Source organism: Sus scrofa, chromosome 9 (genome assembly GCF_054392235.1).
Source record: "Sus scrofa isolate SSC_HxYL_T2T_F1_AM1 chromosome 9, Sscrofa_HxYL_maternal_Yorkshire_Landrace_v2.0, whole genome shotgun sequence".
NCBI classification, from domain to species: Eukaryota; Metazoa; Chordata; class Mammalia; order Artiodactyla; family Suidae; genus Sus; species Sus scrofa.
Window position 1 is genome coordinate 13934751 of NC_139391.1, and position 24732 is coordinate 13959482.

At 43.7% G+C, this 24732-nt stretch overlaps 1 protein-coding gene across 9 annotated transcripts in view; it reads right to left on the reverse strand.

Moving 5' to 3' along the window:
* TENM4 (teneurin transmembrane protein 4) overlaps positions 1–24732 on the reverse strand; it is a 2941714-nt gene that overhangs the window by 861127 nt on the left and 2055855 nt on the right. The gene's annotated exons all lie outside the window — the stretch shown is intronic.

Sequence of the window (24732 nt, forward strand, 5' to 3'; positions counted from 1 at the left end):
GAGCCTTTGAGGCGATCTTGTGCCGTTCAAGGGCCATAGAGATTCCTAAATCTGATGAACCTGATTCTCATCAAAGCTTCACTACTTCCTGGTTCTTGCATCTTGACTGTTTTTTCATCCCCATTTCCACACCTTCAATATGACCTTTCAGGGAGAAAACACCCCACAATGGGCGTGGCTCCTCAAGGCAGGAATTTCGGTTTTTGCTCTGGCTTAAGAGGGATGAAGCCTACGTTTTGCGTAGGTTGTAAGCATCTAGGCATTGTGCTGGCACTCAAGGTCCCAGGCTGTTACCTAGTGCACTCCTAATTCCATTACACATTTGTCTGGTTTTGCAGGTCTAGCTGTTGGACCTTCTGTCATGTGTGTTTTCCTCCCTATTCTGCCTCTGTTGCCAGAGCTGACGCCAGATCCTTGATTGAAAACTGCCAACCTCCCCTGAACAGAAATTAACATGTATCTTTAAGTCACAAGGTTCGAAGACAAAGAAAGGAAGCTATACAGAGAGAAAAACAAAAGCTAGATAATATCACCTAGAGCCAAGATGGTGGTGGATCTGACCTAACAGACCATCGGATTGAAAGGAAGCTATACAAAGAGAAAAACAAAAGCTAGATAATATCACCTAGAGCCAAGATGGTGGTGGATCTGACCTAACAGACCATCGGATTTTACTACATTCGTGTACTAAATGGCACACCTGCTGGCATCCATCCCTGGAAGATGTGAACCACAAAAAGGATAAAAAGAGGGTGGGTGGCACCCCATTTCCCAGGAGAGTCCTGTCCTATCCCCAGAAGACTAATCCATATGGCTCCCCATCGTTAATTTCCCTCCACCCCCCCCCTTGCCCTTGCTCTTTTTAAAATCAAATCCTCTCACCAAGTGGGTGAGAAGTTTCAATTTTCAGAACTAAGTTCTGAGTTCCCACTTCTCCTTCTTTGGCCACTGAATAACATGGGCTGCATGGATCTCAGGTCTTTTTGTTTATTTGTTTGGGGGTTTTTTTGGCAGAGGGAGCTGCATGAACCTGAATGGAAAAAGCACCTACAATCAGGGGCTCAGAGGACTTAATCTGGTGACACTTTTAGTCAGGATACACTCCTATCTGAACCCTGCTCTTCCTTTCCCAGCTTACATGTGTCAAAATTCCACCAAGGCTCATCTTCAGAGCCACTGTCCCTGGGAAGCCTGTCCTGGCTCTTTGAGGAATCAGCAATCCCACCAGGCTCTGGGCTCCGGAAGGGCTTCATCCTCTCTCACCCACCCCCCTCTCCTGCTTCCACAGCCTTCCTCCTGTATGAGTTATAGGCAGTTAACTGTCAGGAAACTAGTCACTGCACATAACCCACTTGTACATAGCCTCGTCCACAAAGAGTGATTTTCACTGATGCTCTCTTAACACTTATACATTATTATGGTGATTATGAAGTAGGATTTTTGTAGTTAATTTTTATAAAGAATTGTCTTTGTCATCATTTTTTGCTATGCCTATAAAACTTCGGTTATTTGGTGGAGAATGAGGGCTCACCCCTGTGAACGTCATCCCCTGCGGTGGAAGAGGCAGGAGAAGCCCTTCCCAGGAATGGGAGCTCGGCCGACTGATCCAGACTGTGTTCCCAGCCTTCTGGTAAAATGGATGCTCTGGGAATGTGCCAGAGTTGGATTTACCCTCTTCCCAGGAACAGCTCTTTTCTCTCCGACCCTTATCTTTGTCTGACTTGAAGCCTTAAAAAAATAAGTGCGTCGGATCTGCATCTTTCAGTAGGGTTGGAAAATGACTTTCCTATTTCTCCTCTCTTTCTTTGCCTTCTTTCTTCCCATTGGCATAGAAATAGCTTGTTTCCAGAGTTAAGTGTTGAAATAGAAATTTAAATTCGAGGGGATTGATTGCTTGTTAGGTTAAAAAAAAAAACAGTCCCTTATATGTGGGACCTTAAAAAAAGCCCTTCCCTCTTCCACATACACCCAAGGTTCTCTCTGGAAGGAAGCCTGGGGCGGGGCGGGGAGGGGTTTCCTGCAACCTGTAGCCTGAGATGCAGGGCTCTGCCCCCAGGCAAAGGGCAATGGTTCCTTGGATCTCCTACTTTCAGAGCTCTACCAAGTCGGAAAAACCACAGGCTTGGGAGTCGGGCCAGCCTTTGCCTCAAATTCTGATTTTTTCCCCTGTGGTCTGGACTTCTTTGGGGAGGTTCTTCACTTCTCTGAGCCTAGGATTCTCACTGTAGAACTAGAACCCTAATCTCTCCTTCAGAGGATCATGATTGGGGGTAGGTGGGTTGCATGTGTGCTCGCTGAAATCATGAGTGAATAAATGAGAGAACCGTGTCCACTGTCACACGCTGGAGCCCTGCACTTGGACTAAAAACTTACTGACTCAGGCCATGACTTCCCCCAAAATTATGATGGGGACAGAGAGCCCCTGGGAGGGGTATTTCATCACTGACATTACTTAGAATTGCCTGAACTGGGGATAGTAAAAAGTAGTCTGACTTCTGGATCCATCACTGTTTTTAAATTCTCCATAGACAGAGCACCCCCTTATTGCTTATAGCCCCGTTGGACTGTTCCCCATCTCCCCCAAGTGCCATTTGTATGATCAGGCCACCCAAGATGGGTGTTCTCTTGCTCTCTGTACCCCCCTCCCCACCTCTGCTTGACCAGTGCCTGCTTCCCCTACACCCTACTTACAGGACTGATCTTCTTACAAACTTGCCTCAGCCCAGCTACTGACTGTTCAAACCTTTAGATCAGAACACCTCCACCAGGATAGCTTAACAAAGGGGCTGTGAGGGGCGGGCTCCTCAGCTAGTTTCCCTGGTAACAGGTGAGCCAATCAGATGTCACTTCCCCCATAACTGGCTCCCTCTTCCCTGGGAGGGAAGACCACCTCCCTGTCCTGCCTTTGGCATCCTGACAAGGTGGGGTGTCAATCCAGGACCTTGCTTCAGACATGAAAGCTCCCCACATCCATCAAACCACTGATGTCTCTGTTGCCGATGCTGAGCAATTTCTTTCCTTTTCTTTTTTGGTCTTTTGTTTGTTGTTTTTAAATTGGCTGCACCCACGGCATATGGAAGCTCCCAGACTAGGGGTCATATTGGAGCTACGCCACAGTGCCACAGCCACAGCCACAGCAACGTGGGATCTGAGCTGTGTCTGCAAACTGCATCACAGCTCATGGCAGCGCCTGAGCCTTGGCCCACTGAGCGAGGCCGGGGAAGGAGCCCGCGTCCTTGTGGATACTAGTCAGGTATCTGGGCTCTTCCTTCAGTCTCCAGTTTGGGCAAGTACAAGGCTTGCATGCCTGCGGGGTGCAGCCCACTACCTTTGGAATCGGGACTGCAAATACAGCCAATTGACTTGAGGATCACGCAGGTAGAAGACCTCGCCCTGGCTATCCCTCTGGGCCCATGATTGTAGATTCTGAGCTATTTCTGAAACTCCTTGCTGGTTCAATCTGAAAAGTAGTTTGCAATGGAAATTTCTCCCCCTTGAAATCCTTGTTAATCTAATTGCAATTGAAATGCATAAATGAAATGACAAAAGCTGCATTTTATCAGCAATTATGGCAATTTTCTTTTATTTACTTGAGCCTGACCTCTACTGTATTGATGAATTGCAGTTTTTCAAGGTCTATTTTCCCATCAGCAAAGTCAGGTTGTTTATAAAATGATTGGCATAAAATGTCGTTCTCCCCTCACCTGTTTTTCCCTCCCATATTAAAACAAACAAACAAACAAACAAACAAAAAAACCGCGTCCCAAGTCTGAAGAAATTGACTAGGAATTTAATGGAGCCTGAACATTTCTCTCTGAGTGTATATTTTTACAGGGAACCCTAAAGCATCCAACCCCCAAATCTCAAAAATAGGCAGCATTGAGCTCCTTGCACCTTGGTCTCCTTTTGAGTCCTTGGAGATATGATGTGTGAAATCTGCACCCATTATCTTTTCAGTCAGCCTTCTAATTGCTCCTTTTCAAGGTGACACTGTCAGGATGTCACGGTGGAAAATCTGAGATGACTGAAGGAACTTGTCCCCCTTCCCATGTCCAGGCAGTCTCCAAGGTCTATTGACCATGCCTCCGGGAACTTCTCCCTTTCTCTCCTTCTCTATCGCCACTGCCCACACTCAGGCTGTTATCTGCTCTTCCCTGGACCAGTGCAATTCATTCTGGTTTCACTGCCTCCAGTCTTAAATGCCTTAGCTTGCTCTTTTTCCATCTGCCAAATAGCTGTCACCACCATCTTTCAAAGCCACAAATGGAGGTGCTATTGCTCTGTTTAAGCTCCCCAGCAATGCCTCATCACCTGCTGGAAAACATCTCATCCACTGAGGATGACCTGTAGGGCCTTAGGTAACCTGCATCTGCATCCTTCCACCTTTCCCTGGCTTGGCCCACCTCTCCCTGCCCTGCCTCTCACCCCACACTCCAGGGACCCAGAACTGGTTCTTGTCATCTACTCTGTGGTACTCGCCCTTCTCCTCTTTCTTTATACTGATTCCTATGCCTGGAAAAGCTCTTCCCTTCTCTCTTTTCACCTGGCTAACTCTTACACAAGCTCTACAACAGTTTATCTGTCACCTCCTCTGTGAAGCCTCCTGGATTTCTCTGACTTGTGTCATGAATCCCTCGAGAGAAGTACTTAACGACTTTGTATTGAGACAACCTTCAGCGAGTGCTTCCTTGGCAGACTGTGAATGTGTTCCTTGAGGGTAGGAAAAGTAGCTTTGCTTGCCCTGTAACTCTAGGACCTGGCTCAAGCGGCGCTTACATATGCTCTGTTAGAGTCTGCTACCTAGTAGCTGCTCAAGAATTGCCAATTTTCTTCCTCATTCCTTGGAGTACTAGTTCCCCCATCTGTACACTGCATGTTCCCCCATCTGTAAACTGCATATGAAGTCACTTATCTCACCTAGCTCCATGCATTGCTTTGAGGTTCTAATGAGCCACTGGCTATAAATGTGTGAGTTAAACTGGTACGTATTTCCTAGCATTAATTTTTTATGTCATTTCTCCTCTTCGGCACCTCCATCTAACTCTCCAAACTAGCCCCTGCCCCCATCAGCAGCTCTGATCAAAGGAAATATTTCAGATGCCCCCTGATAAACCAAATGCCATAAATCGAACCAAAGCGGAATACCAACTGAAGTGGACCCTGACTAATCTAGGCTGTTGACTTATGTTCTGAGGTTATTCAATGTTTCCCTTATTTCCCTTCAAACCATATAGATGCCCAGACTTGTGACAGCTGCTCCTTCTTTTGTCTCCCATTTCACCTCTCACTTCCCCTTTCATGGGCTCTCTTGTATTCTGAGCAAATGATAGCTAGCATTGTTAATGACAGCTGACATTAGCGTTTACTATGTGCCACATGTTAAACTGAATGGATTGACTCATTTAGTTTTCCCCCAAGACCTTGGAGGTGGGTCCAGTGTTCACCATTTACAGATGAGGAGACTTGGGAATGGCTATATCACTTGCTCAGTAGCTCTCAGTTGGTCACAGGTAGAAGTGGGTCCCGAAGCTGCACCCTTGACCTTCACCCTCCACCACCTCTCCAGGGTATATATCAAGTTCTCCCTGTGGACTGAGGTTTCTTGGATGACAGTGGCTTAGTCTGGTGGTATACCCTTGCCCCTCCAGACTTCCCGAAAACATTTCTCTGAAATGGAAATACTCCTTTTGGAAGAACTGCAGTGTCAGGGAATAAGTTCCATGGAGACAGAAGATCTAGATGAAAAATTCAGATTAGCAATCCTTCGAAAGATCCAGATTAAAAATTCAGATTAGAAATCCTTCACAGCATTAAAAGTGAGCTTCATTTCCCACTTCTGGGAGATGGGAAGAAGAAATAATTGACCTCATAGATCTGATAGGAAACTGAAAGAGACAGTGCAAGACTCAGGCAATGCCTGAGTCTGAGGGGATGCTCAGAAATACTAATTTGAGCCTCTCAGAGTTTCATTTTTGCCCCTAATGAAAGTGTCTTTTCTATGTTAATTGTGTTAAAGCTTGACATCAGCTTGTGTGTGTGTGTGTGTGTGTGTGTGTGTGTGAGTATATATGTGTGTATGAGAGGAAGGGAGTTGGGGAGAGAGCAAGAGAGAGATTTCCATTTCCATTTTATAGAGGAGGAAACTGAAGCACAGAAAAAGGATGATTATGACCCCTGAGGAGCAAGAGCCCCTGACTGGAGAAGCAAGTTACTCTTGTTCTTCCGGAATGCCTCGGATCACTTAGGAACTCACTGCCATTGCCAGGCTTACTCTAAGTCTACTTGGATGACTATCACTCTCTTTGCTCTGTGCAGAGTCTGCTGAAATAACTGTAAATGATTCTGTGGCATCACGTTTCTCCAAAGTGCCCCAACCAAGGCTGTAAGACGTTGCAAGTAACCAGGTAGAGTTGGGTCTTTGACGTGAAGGGACCCTAGGAGGAATCTTTTTGATTTCATTCTGCCGTCCTTTAGTTTGTTTGTTTGTTCATTTTATCCAGAGAGCTGTACCTTAAATGCCTTTGGCCATGAGAGTACCAACTGTGTCATGCAGGACTGAGTGGCCGTGACAGAGCTCAGATAGGAAAGTGCTGGTGGCTGGTTCTTAGCCTCAAGGAGGTCCTGGAAGGCTAGTGGAGGACACATTGCAGTCAGGATTCCAGAAGGGTGACATAGAATTCCCCAGGATGCACACTAGGTATGATGTTCTGGCTGGAGGTATCAGGAAGAGGACTTGGAGCTGGTCCTTGAAGGGTCTGTTCTAGTTTGCCAGGAGGGAAAAATGGGGGAAGGTAGTTTTGGTGGAAGGATGTGTGGACAAAAGCCACCTGCCATAAAGGTCTACAGCAAGGAATCAGCTCTCTTTGGGGAAGTGGTCAGGTCAAGCCTGCACTATATTTTGAATCTACAAAGCAACAGGTAGGTCAGTGTTTCCCCCCCCAACCAGGGGAACACTGTGCCCATAGGTCCACCCCTTCCCTTTCCTGAGAACTTATTTCCACACTTGTCATCTTAGCTCTATCAAATTTTTAAAGTGTGAATAATGGGGACCCGTGGTTAGGAAATCAAAGTCTGATATTTCTCTTCATTGAGATTAATGATTGCAATTTTCCCTATGGTGGGGTGGGGGGAAGTGGGGAGAGTTGCATAAGAAGAATGGTTTACTCCTTGAGAAGTATAGGCTTCTTACAAGGCTAGCTTGGCAATTACAGCTTTGTACGGAGTGACACGGGGGAATTCGGGGCTGCAGAAATTATCCCGGGAAATGACTGGCCTTGTGGGCAGCCCAAGGCAGCCCTGTTTCTTTCCACGATCCCAACTGTGACCTGTGCCCAGCTTGGGATGGCTTCTCCAAGCTTGATTTTGCTCCCGTGCCCTGGATGGGGCCCTATGCACACAATTGCCAAACTTAGCGTCAAAGCAAGACCCGAGAGGCAACGCAGCAGAGCAGTTAATAGCAAGGACTGTGGCCCCAGGAACAGCCAGGAACTAATGATGGTTGGCCATTTGCTGGCTGTGTGAGGCCGGCTATTTCTTTGAGGAAGATTCACGGCCCTCACCCCTGGTTGAGAGTGCCACAGGGACGGTCTGAAGTATATCAGGGGCTTAGTAGGATCCTTTCCCCCTTTCCTCTAGACACTCTACCCTGTGATCCTCTCTGAGGCTCCCAAGGGCAAGGGGAGACTTTGCCAACTGGAAGTGTTCTGTTCAGAAAAACAACTGGGTAGATATAGGGCCCAAGTCTTAGGAGATCTAAAGACAAGATCTTCAGGGCATTTAGCCTTTCTCCACCTTTCCAAGTGCCCTCCTTCCTTATAGACAATGCCAACTTTCAGGGGATGGTTTGGACTAAACTGTGGCCTGCCAGCAAGAGAGGCTAGTAGGATCAAGGTCAGGAATTATCACCTCCGGCACAAAACTGTGTGCTCAAATCCCATCCCTGTGACCCCTAGCTTCAAGTTCTTGAGGAAGGGATTTTAGCTCTCTGAGACTCAGTTTTCTCATCTGCAAGATGGAAATAACAGTAATACTTGTCTTAGAAGCTGTTAACTCAGTGACATATGTCAAGTTCTTGGGTTCTTCAAACAGCGCCTGGTATGAAGGAAATACTATGTAATCATTTGTTATCAGTCTTTCCTTTTAGCTCAAGCATTTTTTTTTTTTAATTAAAGACATTTTTAGGAGTTCCCATTGTGGTGCAGCGGAAATGAATCAGACTTGTAGCCATGAGGATATGGGTTTGATCCCTGGCCTTGCTCAGTGGGTCAGGGATTTGGGATTGCCATGAGCTGTGGTGTAGGTTGCAGATGCAGCTTGGATCCAGTGTTGCTGTGGCTATGGTGTAGGCCGGCAGCTACAGCTCCGGTTAGAGCCCTAGCCTGGGAATGTGCATATGCCCCGGGTGCAGCCCTGAGAAAATAAAAATAAAAATAAATTTTTTAAATTGATTCTATCAGTACTTCAACTCCCCCCCCCCCCATAGTATGCAGCAGCTTGATATGAGATCTCAGTTCCCAGACCAGAGACTGAACCCGGCTGTAGCACTGAAAGTGCCGAGTCCTAACCCCAAGACCACCAGAGAAATCCCACCATCCCCCCTTCTCAAGAGGAATGCCCATCTCTGTCTTTCTGTCTCCTGGCTCTCCTCTGTGGGTAGGGGTCTGGAGATGCCAGGGAAATGAAAAGAAGGCCATTTGGGGTGTGTGACTATAGATCATTTGCACTTAAGATTGCTGCTTTAGGGATCCGAACCCTTCCTGCTGCATCCATCCTCTCCTTTGATGTTGTAGGAGCCACATCATGAGAAGAGGAAAAGGGAGATGAGGGGGGAGTCTACCTTTGACAAAAGAGGAAACCAAGGCAACCCTTCACCCCTCTGAACCTCTGCTTTCACATCTGGAAACTAAGCAGCTTTCAACTAGAAGGTCTCCAAGGGCTCTGCCAGCTCACAATTTCTGACACCAAGGCAGTAGGGATTTAATTCATCTGATAGCAAAAAAGAGATTGAGGGCAGGGTGCAAGACTGACTCCACATAAGAAGAATGCATTTCTAAAAGTAATGGTATATTCATGTGGCTATATAAAAAATCTGTAATATCCTGTTTTAGCAAAAAATAAATAAATAAATAAATAAAAGCCACAAAAGTCTGAGCATGATGGGTGATAATCTTCTTGACAATTAAAGTCCTAAAGTGCACTGTTCCAGATTTGAGCACAAATGCTGTTACGAAATCATATTTGGACATTGAGAAGAGAGGCAATGTCTCCCATAGAAATAACAACACTCCTGGTAATTACAGGGCATTTCATTGCTTTAGTTAATTTCTTCTCATTGTCTTTTCACCCAGAGTGCAGTGGGAAGTTCACGCCATTAACTCTGAGGAGCTGGCTCCTCGCATTGCTGGTAGCGGGAAAGGGGGAACCTCTCCATCCTATGATTAATAGCAGTTTTGAATAATTTTAGGTTCCATTTTGATAATAGAGAGTAAATTGTCCTTGGCAATGACTCCTATACTGGTTAAAAAAAAAAATCAGTCCTTGTAAAGTGACACGAGGGGTGTCTACCTTCTGGTTCTATCATTGCTAGAGATGGCTATTTCCTAACACCCAGCAATCATGGGTCAAGTTAGTTTAAAATCTCTAGTCAACCATCCCAGCAAGGCATTTGGAAGCAGTAGATAAAACATGGTAGGGGAGCTCATGCTGCTTTCTGATATGATAATCCAGTTATTTCTGGCATGATGGAACCATAAGACTGGGGGAAGGACAACTGGACTCTAATTCAGGTTTTAGAAATGACTTGCTGTGAGACTTTTCATCAAGAACTTAACCTCTCTGAATTTCAGTGACCTCAACTGAAAAATGAGAAGAACAAGATTCACCCTTTCCCCCTCCCTGGGCTGTGCTGCATATCACAAGAGAATGATTTGGAAGTATGTCTTAAATTCTGAACTTTTATAGGCAGGTAATTAAGGGATAGTGACGAGCAGTCAACATAATATTTCTTAAAACGGGCTACCCAGCAGTAACTCTCAGCAATGATGCACATCTAGTCGGGTTCTGAAAAGTTTTCTAAAAATTACAGGTGATTGGCAAAGCGAAGCATAGTGAGGAAGTGTTGACCTATCAAACATCCATTATAAAGCACCTACTGTGGGTGCCTTGTCTAATTCTGCTGGGTTCTGTGGGGGAAGGCACAATAGAAAAAGAACGTGTCCTGCCCTCTTCCTCAGGAGTTTGTGAGGCTAAATGACCTCAGGTACAGCATATGGTATTTGCCTCCCCTCCTCTCTCCCTCTAACAGATGCTTATGGAGCACTCACCACACGGCAAGTATTATTTAGGGGTTGGAGTAGAATTGTGCACAAGGCAGAAAAAGTCCCTGTTCTCGGCGAGTTTAAATTTCAGCGGGGGTGATAAACAGATAAACGTGTGGTATCTCATAGAGATAAATGCTCAGGAAAAAAAAAATCAAGTGGGCGAAGGGCATCGGGAGTGTCGGGGGTTATTTTTTGAGAAAGCATTATGGCAGGCCTCTTGGAAGGGGTGCCAAGAGCAGAGACCCAGAAGAATGGAAGGAGTAAAGCCATCTGAATATCTGAAGGTTGAATGAGCAGTGCATCCTTTGGAGGAGGGAGAGCAGGGAGCCTTCTCTGATTAGGTTTCAAAAGACTCATCCTGGCTGCTGGATGGAGAGGGGATCCAGGCAGACAAGGAAGGGGGTTCTGAGCCCAGGACAGGTGGCTCCACGCAGGCTGGCAGTGATGGAGGAGGGCAGAGGGGTCAGATTCTGGGTGTAGGTTGAAGCGAGAACCAACAGGATTTTCTGGAGGCTGTGGGGCATGAGAGAAAGAGAGGGATCCAGGAGAGCGACAGTGTCTTTGGCCTGAGCCCCTTGACTGAGAGGGCTTCGACGTGGGTCCACCTGGAAGAGACCACGCAAACAGCAGCTTTGTGGTCAGGGAGTAGAAGTCACAAGTGCACTTTGCAGTTTTCAATTTAAAGATGGTTTTTGGATGTTTAAGTGGAGATGCCAGATGCACAACTGAATCAGGAGAGAGACTGGGATTAGAAGTACTGGGTTAGGTTTAGCATCCCCTAAGCACTTGCAATGTGCCCTAAGCACAGTTTCATCTTTTAGTGTTTGCTTAGTATAGAACGATGCCTTGCAGTGGCACTTAGGTGCCTGATATGTTTCCCTTGACCTGCCAACCTTGGTGTTGAGGATGCACAGCCTGGGGTGGGGAGGTCCCTGTGAATTCCTCCTTGGTATCCACTGCCCCTTTGCTGCAGCTCAGATCCTCAGGAATCTAGAGGGGGCCGAGGCTCTTTGACAGTTGTGATGATCCATGCATCCAAAGGAAATACTGATTATCTTGTTTATTCTGGTTTCTAATCATAACCTCCAGACTCAACTGGAGGACAGAGTCACAGATTGCACACCAGGAGCCCCCATCAGTCTCCCCCTGCTTTCCGGGCCTCTCGCTGGGAGTGCAATGTGTTTTGCCTGAAGCTGTGGCCACGTGTCGAGAACTCACATTTGGGGGAAATTAAGAAGTCACGGCAGACAACTGCTGCTGGTTCATTAGCTGACTGGAAGCTGTCACCCGTTCCTTCTTCCAGACTGAGAGAAATAAGGGAGCTTCAGAGCAGGAAGAACCCTAGGCAGGAGGAAACTCCACAATGGCCACATCTAGGCAAGCCTGCAGCCAGGGCCATGGAGGGAGCGCTGGGTTAAATCAGGTGACTTTTCTTCTAGTTCTGCCAGGAGTCTCATTGTGCTGTGTTACCTTGGGTAAGCCATATTTCCTATCTTTTCCTTTATGTGTTCATGAAGAGCTTGACTTATAGAAGGTATAAGGGTCCTTTCAGCTCTGAATACCATGACTCAGCGTGGGAGAGTCAGAGGTGACTTCACCACTGTACTTTCCTTTGCCGGCTCTTCTCTGTCTTACCTCCTCCGAGTTGGGTTCCCCAGGTGGGATCTTCTGCCTGCTTCTCCTCTCTCTCCACACCCTCATATGGGTGTGCACCTCCTGCATTGAGCTACCAACCCCGTGATGCTGGTGCCTCCAGCTCTAGAGCCAGCATCACTCAGAGCATTTTCATCCAGCTGTCCACAGACTCTAATATCAATATGCTGAAAAGTGAACTCATCACCTTCCCTTCCAGAACTTTCTTTTCCTCTTGAGTTTTGGGGCCCGCGTTAATGACACTTAGTCTCCTAATCCAGAAATTGGGGTCTGTCCTAGGCTCTACCTCTTATCCGATTGGTCATGAGTCTTGTTAGTTCTACTCTGTTGTTCTCCATTCTATCCATTCCCCTTGCCAGTGTCCTGGTTTAGCCTGACACCGCCTGCCTGTCCTCTCAGCCTCTGGCTACCTTTAGAGGTGCTCTTCTATCACCAGGCCTGGCTTGTTAATTTCTCCCTTGAAGACTTCTTAGTGCCTAGTGAAAAAAAAAAATCAGCACCATGGGCAATTGATCAATGTTTGTTCAAAGAAGCAATGTTTGCTCAAAAAATGAGAGTTCATTTTTTAAAACACCAGTACTCATTGTTTATTGTATTGGGCTTAAAGCTTTGTTTTAATTACCTTATTTAATCTTCCTAGAAATCCTGTGTGGAAGACATCATTCCCCTTACTTTATAGATGGGAACCAACATTCAAAGAGTTTAATTCACTTGCTTGAAGAAGGCTTCTAGCAAAGTGGTGGGGCTAGGGGTGCGATCTAGGTGGGGTCAAATGCTGAAGATCCCTGTCTTCTCTGTACAGTTCCTGCCAGCAGGAGCCTTCACAGTGGTCTCAGCTTAGCCATTTTACCTACCACTGCTCTCCTTCCAACACATACCATTTGTCTATTTTTACTATCGTAACTTCTACAGTTCAAATCCACCATGGACTTAAATATCAGAATGCCTTTACTTTTGATATTTTTTCTTCCTTGGATGCTATTTCCATCCAGCAAATTTCCACTTCTCTTGGGAGTCCTATTCACAAAGCATCTCTGTGGAAATGCTTCTCTGTTCCCCAGGCAGAATCTCTCATACTGTCTGTTCTGTCAAAGCACCATACTTTGTGTTCTTCCATAGCATCCACCATGCTGTGATCGAATGGCAGCCCAAGATGAATACACCAGTGGATTCTGAGTTCTTTGATGGAAAGGGCTACTTTGTATCACTTTGTATCATTCTTCAAGGCCCAGGCAAGTGCCTGATGCATAGGAACAGCTCAATAAATGGCTAGTGAATTGAATGGAGCCTAACCTCAAATGTTGTGATAGCACGGGATGGCATTACTGGTAATGGCAGCATTAAAGAGAAGAATAATGTAATTCAAGTTATCATACTCCACAGTTTTATTGATCATTGACTGTGCATCCTGCTGAGTACTTCAGTTTGGAGGAAACCAAAGAAAGAACAGGCACAGTTACATAGGCTACCATTTTTCCACCTCTCACCATGTTTTCAGCTGTGCTTTGTACATAGTTTCTCATTTAATCTTTAGAATAAGCCTATGAGTTCCATATTATTTTATTCCTATTTATAAATAAATAAGAGTGCCTAACTTGATTCAGAGGACAGAATTTACATACTGAAATATAAATGATAATGTGTATTTTAATACTATGATGAGACATAGCTGAAGTATAGGAGAATGTATTGAAATAGATCACGGACCCGGGCCCTAGACCCAGTTATGCTATTCATTCATAGTTTGACTTTGAGATCTCAGTTTTCTTCATCTGCAAAACTCACAAAGGGTCAGACTAAGGTAAGAGTCATGGATCATAAAATTTCAAAATGACTTGTGGCTTTCTATCCCTACCATCTCCAATGTTTGCTCTTGGACCTTCCAAAACAGTCATTACCTTATGTTTGGGGTGGAATATCGTCTTCCCATGGAAGTTCATGTCTACATAGAACCTGCAGATTGACCTTATTTGGAAATAGGGTCTTGGCAGTTACAATCTTCTTAAGATGAGGTCATACTGGATTAGGATGGGCTCTTCTCCTATGATTGGTGTTATAAGAAGAGGGAAATTAAGACATAGAGAGGAGGGTACCATGTGAAGATGGAGGCAGAGATTGGAATGACATATTCACAGGCTAAGGGACACCAAAGATTGCTGGCAACCACCTGAATTTAACAGAGAGGCATGGAACAGATTCTCTTCCCAGAGCCTCTAAGAAAGAGCCAATCCTGCAAACACCTTGATTTCAGACGTTGCTTTCAGAACTGTGTAAGAATACATTTCTGCTGTTTTAAGCCACCCAATTGGTAGTACTTTGTACTTTGGCAGCCCCAGGAAACTGATGTACTTCAGATGATGATGGTGATTTGGATGATGATAATAGTGATAATGCTAGTCATAATCTCTATAAATAGAATGGAATTGATTTCTTTGGAAGTGTTACTGCATAACTTTAACTTACCTGCATGCACTGGGACCAGCTTGCTTGGGGTGGGCTGGCTTAGCCTATAAGGCAATGTGCTTGACATGCACTGAACTTGGGATGTTTGTGAAGGCTTCTCAAAGAGGCAGACAGTCACCCTTCAGGGAAACCCATGTAACTACTGCTTGGGCAAGGAACCTCATATAACTTGAGACACCTTGGACAAAGAAAGCAAATGGTGATTTATAACATCAGGACCAAATAGAAAGGCCCAAGGACAGACACTGGACCTGCAGGCTCTGATCTGGGAAGGAGTCCTTCTCACAATGGCAACCCTATGGACCTGCTTCTCAGGGGAGCAGCAGCAACGAGTGACTTATTTCAGTGGGGTTATTGACTCTCTAGCCTAACCCTGAGGAGGCCAGCTGAGGCTGCAGAAGAACCAACCTTTAGGGAATATTTTGTGAGATGTACTGTGTGAAACACATGCCATCATCTCATTTAATGATGAGAACCACAATCATCTGTATCTTACAGGGGGAGAGACGGGGGTTTAGAAAATCCAAGCAACTTGCCCCAGGGCACAGGATTTGAGCCCAAGATTTTGGTTTTGGGGCCTGAGTTCTTAACCATGATACTTCACTTGATGAACCGTTTCCATTTTTCTGACAGGGGAGAATGGCCAAAAGCTGGTCCATGGGGTTCTTGGTTTAAGACCCAGTTAACTACCCCATCCATCCATCGCACTGTTCAAGTGAATGAACAGTTTTCTTTATCAAGTTCAAAATATTTTGTTCCAACAAATTCAAAGTATATTGTTTGCCTTTTCTTTAGCACAGCTCCCATTCTGGACTATTTCTAGTTGATTTTATAAGTAACCAAGAACCTCACATCCTCTCCATCTCTGATGACTTTGAATGTGTGTGTGGGGGGTGGGGGGAGGGAAAGAGAGAGATGGGAGAGATAGAGAGAGATGGGAGAGACAGAGACAGACAAAAACAGACAGAGAATGTGGTTTTCTTAGTCTCTTCTGCAACCAAGGTTCTGTTTCTGTTTCACACATGAGCATCTCATCATTCCTCCTGTCTCTCTTGGTTCTCTTTACTGCAGATGGGGAATAGAACTTTGGGGGGGTGGGGGGCAGCTATTGGGCCTGGTTTCCCTGCCCCTCCCCTTCAGGCTTTTCTGCTTTTCCAGGTTCCTCTCTATTTATCCCCCTTACCTCTTCCTTAACCCCACCCCCAGGGTTCTGAAAGGTCCACCTTGCCACATCCAGGGACTCAATAATATGCACTGCTGAACAATAGGTCATTACTCCAGCCTACCATTTAGCACAAATTAAAAAATTGCCAAAGACTTTGGAATGTGGGGGTCCTGTCTCCCCTGCCTATCCCAGTGAGGGCAAGGGAGCAGTTTAGGAATGAGATAATCCCCATACTAATTCAAGTAGATCCCAATCTCTTAGAAAGCAAAGGTGGCTCTGCTGTAAATTCCAGCAATTGTCCCCCTCCTCTTTGTCCCTTATCTGAGTTCTCTGCCAAACCACATGCTTCCTTGGGGAAGGTACTGGGTGACACAATCCCCAAGTCTCTCCAGGGACCCTAACTATAGTGCCTACCACAACAACAGGACCTCTTCTCTACCTGGTTATTTTCTGGGGAGGTCACCTTCAGAGAATGCGCTATCTTGTGTTGGACTTTTAAAGAATGGGAACAGAATGCACCTACAGGGAGAGTGTTAGATTGGGAATATTTTAGGGACCGCTGCCAGGATAACTACCTCTAGCTTCTCTTATCTCTGCCTTCACAGGCCCTGGCATCCTGGCTTCTTGGTTGGAACCACTGCTTGATCAGGGTGCCTTATTTGGATCGGTGGGGATTCTTTTCTGTGCAAAAGAACTCATTCCCTGTAACCCCAGGTGGGCTTGAGTCAGGGGCAGTGGGTACCAGACAGCTGGTTCCCATGCTGAGAGGCCTCCAGGTTAAATGTCCAACTAATTAACACTGCTCAGTGGAGGAATATCCCTTTGATTAACCACAACTTGCAGAGAATTCAGAGCCTGGAAAAGCAGCATCTTCACTTAGGTAGCAACTGCTATGTACTAGGTGCCTATATTGAATTTTAACTACACTGCTAAATTAAAAACATTTTTTTCAGGCAGTTACACATAAATTCTTTGCCTTTGAAAAATCTACTCAGAAAAGTTTTACATAATATGATCAGGAAAAACCAAACTTTGATATTTCTCCTAGAAGAAATTCTTTTTTAGAAGACATTTGAAGTCTAGGACAAGAACAAGAATTTCTGTGCAAATCAAAACTACAATGAGGTACCGATTTATACTGGTCAGAATGGCCATCATCAGAAAGTCTACAAATAATAAATGCTGGAGAGAGTGTGGAGAAAAGGGAGTGCTTCTACACTGTTGGTGGGAATGTAAATTGGTACAGCCACTATGGAAAACAGTGTGGAGGTTCCTCAAAAACTAAAAATAGAACTACCACATGATCCAGCAATCCTACTCCTGGGCATATATCTAGAGAAAACCTTAATTTGAAAGATAATGCACCCCAATGTTCCCTGCAGCACTATTTACAATAGCGGAGACATGCAAGCAACCTAAATGTCCATCCATGAATGGATACATACATACATACCTATGTACATATACACAACGGAATATTATTCAGCCGTAAAAAAAGAAATTATACCATTTGTAGCAACATGGATGGACCTAGAAATTATCAAACTAAGAGAAGTAAGTCATAAAAGAACAAATACCATATGATATTACTTATACATGGGATCTTAAAAAAAATGATAAAGGAACTTACAAAACAGAAGTAGACAAAGTTATAGGTACCAAAGGGGAAAGTGGGGAAGAGATAAATTAGAGATTTCGGTGGGATTAACAGATATAAACTACATCTATAAAATAGATAATAAAGATCTACTGTATAGTCCAGGAAATTATATTTAGTATCATACAATAACCTACAATGGAAAAGAATCTGAAAAAGAATATATATACATGTATATGTATATATGTATATTTATTTATTTAGCATTGAATCAGTTTGCTGGATACCTGAAACACTGTAAATCAGTCATTGCTTAATTATAAAAAGGAAAAAAATAAAGAATAAGTGTTTCTGGGTTCAGTCTCTTGGACATATGTCACACCCTCTTGGGACTCTGCCTAGAACCATATCATGCACAGAGCAATACACAGAGCAGGTATTAACCGAAGGATTAAATGGAAGAACTGATGGGACAAGATCTTGAGATACTGATGGGTGGGGCCTCTGTCCTGCCCCTGCAGTACTGATACAGAAGGAACGAGCACGCACGCATGTGCACGCACGCACACACGCACAGTCCGGGGATGTCTCGGAAACAGTGCTCCTTGTCTTCAGACGTATCCAGTTGGATGGAATTTTGAATTGCTAACACTCTTTCACCAATCACAACATGACTTATTTCTAATATTCATAGAAATTAAAGAAGCATTGTGCCACCATTTGACTCGTGCACTTTTTTTCTTTATTCACGTACATATATATAATAGCGGTGAGTATTTGGTGGCATTTTAGTGGTATTTGTTGAAATAGATTACATAAAATTACTGCTAAATTGGATTTTTATCAATGATTGTTTTATGATCTATGTAATGCTTTGTCATATTTTGATTATTATTTCTGTCCTCTTAATTCTTTGTTGCGTCCCTTTTCATCTGGGAAGAAGACAGTGGTGACAGCAGGGCTGCAGTATTTTTTGACATACATCAGTGAGCTCTGGTCAAAAGAAATTGGAGGACCTCTGTTCCGGTCCAGAGTCCATATACAGAGTCTGTGCCATCTCTTCTCATCTTGTGCCCGTTTCAGACATCACGAATGGATCACCACCCTTTTTCCTGTGGCGCTGGAGACAGGGCTCTCAATCCTTCTCATTCCAGTGTGCATGGCAGTCACTACCAATTAACTGGCTTGGCATTCAAGATAAAACTTATTTGACATCACAAGCACTCTAGATCCTACTCTCAGATTAAACCAAACCATTAGAAGTCTTTGCCTTTTATCTTATTTTCTTTGCATTTGGCAGCTATACCCTAAGCTTTTATTGAGAAATGATAGATTTGCTGTAGGAAAGAGTTTTCTGCATTTCTGTGGGAAAGTTGTCAAAGCCATCATTTACTGCATTGGTGCATTTGGTGCAACTTCTAAAGAATTTTTTTAAAAAGGTATTAACTGCTGGAAATACTTGAATACTTTCTATCTCTTGGGAAACATCTCTATTTCTTTTTCTGACAATTAAGACTACATAGCTAACTGGGCCCCGGAGCTCCTTTTTTTGTTTGTTTTCAGGGTTGCACTTTGGCTTATGGAAGTTCCCAGGCTAGGGGTCTAATTGGAGCTGTAGCTGCCAGCCTATGCCAAAGCTACAGCAACTCAGGTTCCGAGCTGCATCTGTGACCTACACCACAGCTCATGGCAACATTGGATCCCCGACCCACTGATAAATGCCAGAGATTGAACCTGAATCCTCCTGAATACTAGTTAGATTCATTTCTGCTGTACCACAAGGGGAACTCCTAGGTCTCCTTTTTTGGTTTTGGCTCCAAGCAGCTCAGAGCTAGATCTGAGGAATCTTTATAGATTTGCTCATCATTTGTATTTATGTTCTTTCTCCAGCCCCAAGTTTTGACTTTTAGCCTTTATGTGTTTAATGAATTCCTTCTTTATGCTTTACCTTATGCTACACTTTGACTGTATAATGTGCATTCTTATTGTAAGGCTTCTTGTGGGCTAAGGTGAACTAAAAAAAGAAGAGTTCAATTATGTAGTTCAGTCTATCAGGCAATAGGAGTTGAGGACAGAGCGAGGAAGAAATGGTGGAAGTTTTTGCGGAGGAGAACAGGCATGCTCATGGGATAGGAACGCCGACCTTTCAGAAGTGGGTGATGGATAGGGATAGGAAGCTTCTAAATGGGTTCTTAGTGATGAGGCTTCTTTGTCCTCACCCCTCTATGGAATTCCCTCCCTTTTATTGCAGCCCGTAAGAGACGCTGAGCCAGACAACACAGCTAAGTCCTCCAAACTGTGAAATAATAAACATTGCTGTTTGAAGCCCATAGGTTTTAGGGTCATATTTTGGGGATAGTAATAAACAACTAAAAGAGTGATGCTTCACAGCTTATGCAGGCTTCTCATTCGATTCTCATGTCAACACTCACAGCTAAGAGTTATCCTCACTCAGAGAGGACCAAGTCATGGTTAAGTTCACCCAGATGAAGACAGAGGACTTGAAGTCAGGTTGTCTGATTCCAAGTCCCAGGCTCTTTGTTCCCCAACAGCAAGTTCTTAACTCAGGGTATAGGTGAGCTCTGTTGTATGGCAACGGACAGCAAATTAAGTGAAATTAAGAAAAATGTAAATTGAATGGATGGAACATGATAACTTCCACCTGTATCCTCATGCTGTTGCTATAAGAGCACATTTTATTATATGTCTAGAAATGCCTTCCTTTGCTGAAGTTTTAGTCTTCATGCACAAAGTAGGTTGCAAAGCGAGTATCTTTAGTCATACTTTTTGTAACAAGCATCTATTGAGTGTCTGTGTCACTTACTTTTGCACCTGTCGTCTTACTGAATTTAAGCTATTGGTGCCTCATAGCTGCCCAGTGAGGTAGATTACAGACAGGGAAGACAGAGGCTTGGAGAAATAGAAGGATTGCCCAAGATAACCTGTCTAAGAAGCCACAGAGACAGTAGACCCAGCTCTGTCCGTGGCTAAAACCAGAGAGGTTTCTTTGCTACAAATCAGCAGCCTTGCTTTTATTCCTTTTCTGTAGCTAGATTAATTCTGGAAAGCTGGCAAGTGTCAAAATGGGGGCGGGGGCAGATTTCCATATAAGTTTTCTTCTTGTTAGACAAACATTAAACAACATTTTTTCGGATAAACCGTAAAATGCTAAAGAACAAATTCAAACACCTACTTCCACTCCTGTTAAAACTTAGGACTCAGCAGCCACAAAATCCTGACTGTACTAAAAGGACACCTTCTTGTCCCCAAAGTCAAGAGAATAGAGACATTTTGAAATTGGTATCAGCTTCATCTTTATCAGACCCTTCTCAAGGACTTTTACATGTAAACAAGATCGTTAAACACTTAATTTGACATTTATTACCTTTAAATATTCATAAGCCACTGAGTACCGGGAAACACCTACCGCACTGTTCAAGCCTGACTGAGTCTCTCAAAATATGATGTGCACGTGAATTACTTTCAGGAACGTAGGGAAACTTCATGGTACAGGTTTCTTCTCTGAAATTTTCACGGTGCTCACTAATTTTATGAATTGTCTTGTTTGCAAACAAAGTAGTAAACCCAACAGAGCAACCCATGTCTATTTCATTACACATGTGAGTAAAATTCTGCTTTCTTTGAAGGAATCAGCAGAAGGACATGGGCATTTTATTTCAACCTGCCCTCCCAGCCCAGCTTTTTGTTTTTTTCTTCCCCTTGGTGAAACCACCAAACTCTGGAAGGATTGAAGACTGCCCTTTTTCAGCCCTGATGATTATGACTGATGTTTGAAATCCGTTCTAGAAAGTGAGATGGGAAACCAACCTAGCGTGACAGCAGGGAGAAGAAAAATGCGTTTTTAGTACATGGCAAACATTGTCCTATGTAGATGGGGAAATAAACCTACCCAATGATACACTGGTGAAACTCTGGGTGTAATTTGTTTTCCCCTCTTGGATACTGAAGTTAAAAAAATATTACTTGGGCATGAAGTTGGAGCAGTAAAGATCTACCTAAGAATGTGGAGGTGGGAGGGATGAGGCAGGTGAGAGAGAGAGAGATCTGTTCTCACCCTTTACAATTCCTCCAGGGCAAAGTCTTGCCATATTGTTGCCGTTGTCAGTGTCAAATCTCTTTCACGTTGCGAGTAATCATAATAATGGCCCTCACACCCCTTTTATAGATAAGAAAACCGAGGCTCGACCGGGGAATTTGATGATTAGTTCAAGGTCACAGCTGAAATTTAAATGCATCTATTTTGACCCCAAGTTTAGGACACTTGCCACTACAAACACCGACTTTTAAAAGCTCTGCCCCTGTCATTTGGTATTTCTCCGCAGCCTTTGAAGGAGCTGAAGATTAAGAGCATGAATCAGAGCAGACCAAGTGGAGATTGCTCTCTGTCTTCAAGTAGCAGGGCCGATGGAAAAGGAATTAGACCTATTCTATGAGGCCATAGGTAACAAGATGAGATCAATTGACAGAAATACAAAGAAACAGACAAAAGGAAGAATTCTCTGGCCATCAACACCCTGCAACAATAAAACAGGCGACCATGTTAGGTGTTGAGCATCTTGTTCTGAAAATGCTCGCATAGAACCTCACTGACCCTGTGCGTCCCTGTGACTGGGATTCTCGTATTGGGTGTTGGGGAGAAGCTGGACTCGAGGGAGCTTGGAATGTGTGGTGTGCTGGATTGCTGAGTACAGAGGTCTCTGCTATGGCTCCATATGATGCCCAATTAAGTGCATTGATGGGAAAACTAATGTAAAAACCTTAGGGTTCTGGAGAGGTACCACAGGGTCCTATACATGCTCAATTTGAATCTGAATTTTTTCAAAGTTTTTTTTTTTTTTCCCCTAAAGAAACAGAGAAAAAGACCTTGACATAGAACCTAGATGGATGGAAATGCAGTTAAGTAACTAAAGTGACATTTCAAAAAAAAAAGGGCTAAATTCTTCAACAAATATTTTGGGACCAATGGCTAGACATTAGGATAAAAACATAAAGCTGGACCCCCCTTCCTCATTCCTTACATGAAAATAAATTCCAGGTTAAATAATTAAAGTTTAAAAATACTAGACTGAATTATTTTGCTGTACACTTGAAATTAACACAGCATTGTAAATCAACTATGCTTCAATTTAAAAAGGAAAATATTAGAAAATATATGTGAATATACCACACAGATATACATTCATGCATGCGCCTAGCATGCATGCTAGATGAAGGGCTGATTTCCTTAGTCTGTACAGAGATTTAGTGCTTACTTACAAATTCTTGCATATGTGTCACTAGTCAAGGCCTGTTGCAGCTCTGCATTTTTTGATTAACCTTTGAGTTCCCATTGTAACCAGCGTGTTATAAACCTAATTAGCATCCATGAGCATGTGGGTTCAACTGTTGGCATTGCTCAGTGGGTTAAGGATCTGGCTTTGCCATGAGCTGTGGCATAGGTTGCAGACACAGCTGGGATCTGGCGTAACTGTGGCTGTGGTGTAGACAGGCAGCTACAGTGGGAACCTGTTATCCCTCCAGCCTGGGTTTGCCAGAGAGTGCTGCAATCTATTCTTAGCAAGGCCCCCTAACCTCTATCCTTGTTGCTCTCCATAACAACAAAATGCACAATTGGATAAAAATAGCAATTACATTCCACATGTTTGGGTTTGTGGTAATATTGAGTTTGGAATAATTTTCTTATTTATTACAACTTTGGGGGACTCCCTTTCTATCTTTTATACTTATGCAAAAAAAAATGCAAGGTCTTGTTGGAGGTCATTAATAATTCCACTTTGAAAACAAAGTTCCTTTCCACTCCTCTTTGGAGATTTTGGATCAGATAATTTAAGGAGTGTCATGAGATTGCAAAACAAGCCATTAAAAAAATGTGCCACTTGCAGAAACTTATATGTGCAAATAAGGGTATTCTGGAGACTGGCAGTACTATACAAGGTAGAGAAGTAAAATGAATGTGGGGTTGATGCAAATCTGTAACTCCTTAACCTCACTGTTCGCATTGACTTTATAAGTCAATGTTTTATTTTGTACTTAAAATAAATTGAATCAAAACAGACTTTTGATTTTCTTATTGGGGCTCTTGGTAAATTTCATTAGGGGAAAATGTTTTTCACATCCCAACATGTTTAAAAATCAGTGACTTTAAGGTGTGTTTTTCTCTCAAAAAAAGTAGTCTTCTTTGATTGATTATCATTGATTTTCCTTTTCTGTTTGCATTGGCTGCAAAGATGCTCAGAAATATGTATTCAACTCTAGCATTCACAGCTTATGTTTTCTAGCATAATTATTTACTCTCACTCTCCACATCACTATTCAAATTCTCTCTGCTAAGGATTTTTTTTTTTTTTTACTATCTGTAGGTTGGCTGTCTTCCTTTTTTAAACAAAATTATTTCCTTTTTTCCCCTGGAGACAGGGGTATATATTCATTCAACAAACATTTAATTTAATAAATATTTATCGCATGTCTACTACAATTTAAGTACATATCTAGGTGCAGAAGCATCGATAACAAAGCAAAAGCTCTGACCTCATGGAGCTAATGTTCTCATAGGTTAATGAAGACCATAAACAAATACATGAATATTATATCAAGAAATAATGACAGCCATGGAGAAAAATGACACAAGGGGCGGAGGATGAATGTTAGAGGAAGGGTCTCACTTCAGGTCACAACTGTCCTCCTTGGGAAAAGGAAGTTGGGAGAGACTTGAGCAGTGAAGGAGCAAGCTATGGTGACATCTGAAGAAACAGCCATTCAATCTAAGGGAAGAGCAAAGGGTACAAGGCAGGAGGAAATCTGAGGAATTCAAGGGAGAGCCAGAGTACAGGGCTGGATGGAATAGACTGAGCAGGGGACAGAGCAAGAGATGAGGGTAACCAGGTAACATAAGCCTTGGACACTGTGTGTACACATCTAAAAGTGAGAATGATTTTAGTGACATCTGAAAGTGGGGTGTTTGCATTTTCTCCTCATGCCAATAGAAAATGGCTTGGGATGGTGGACTGCCAACTGTATTCCCTCGCACACTTCTTTGCCTTTGCTGTCCACTCACATCTGTGGACACTCTTAACCAGGGCAGAGCTAGAGTCTTTCTAAAGAGCTCAGAAGCCACTGAAATCTTACCCTTTGGGTTTTGCCTTTTTTTCAGTCCCACTTTTCTGTAGGCAATGATTTCTGCCTACAGACTTCAAACTTCTGGCTGAGCCCTTTCAGCTCCTAAGTTAGTCCTAGCCAGGGGCTGACCCAGACGTGAGAACTAACCTTGACATTTTAGTCCTGGCATCTGCCAAAAATGATGCCAAAGTGATGATCATGATAGCGATGATGATGATGGTGATGGTGATGGTGGTGGTGATGATGATGGTGATGGTGATGGTGGTGATAGTGAGGGTGGTGGGGATGATGATGATAATGATGATGATGATGATAACGATGGTGGTAGTGATGATGATGATGATGATGATGGTGATGGCGGTGGTGATGATGTTGATAATGATGGTGGTAGTGATGAT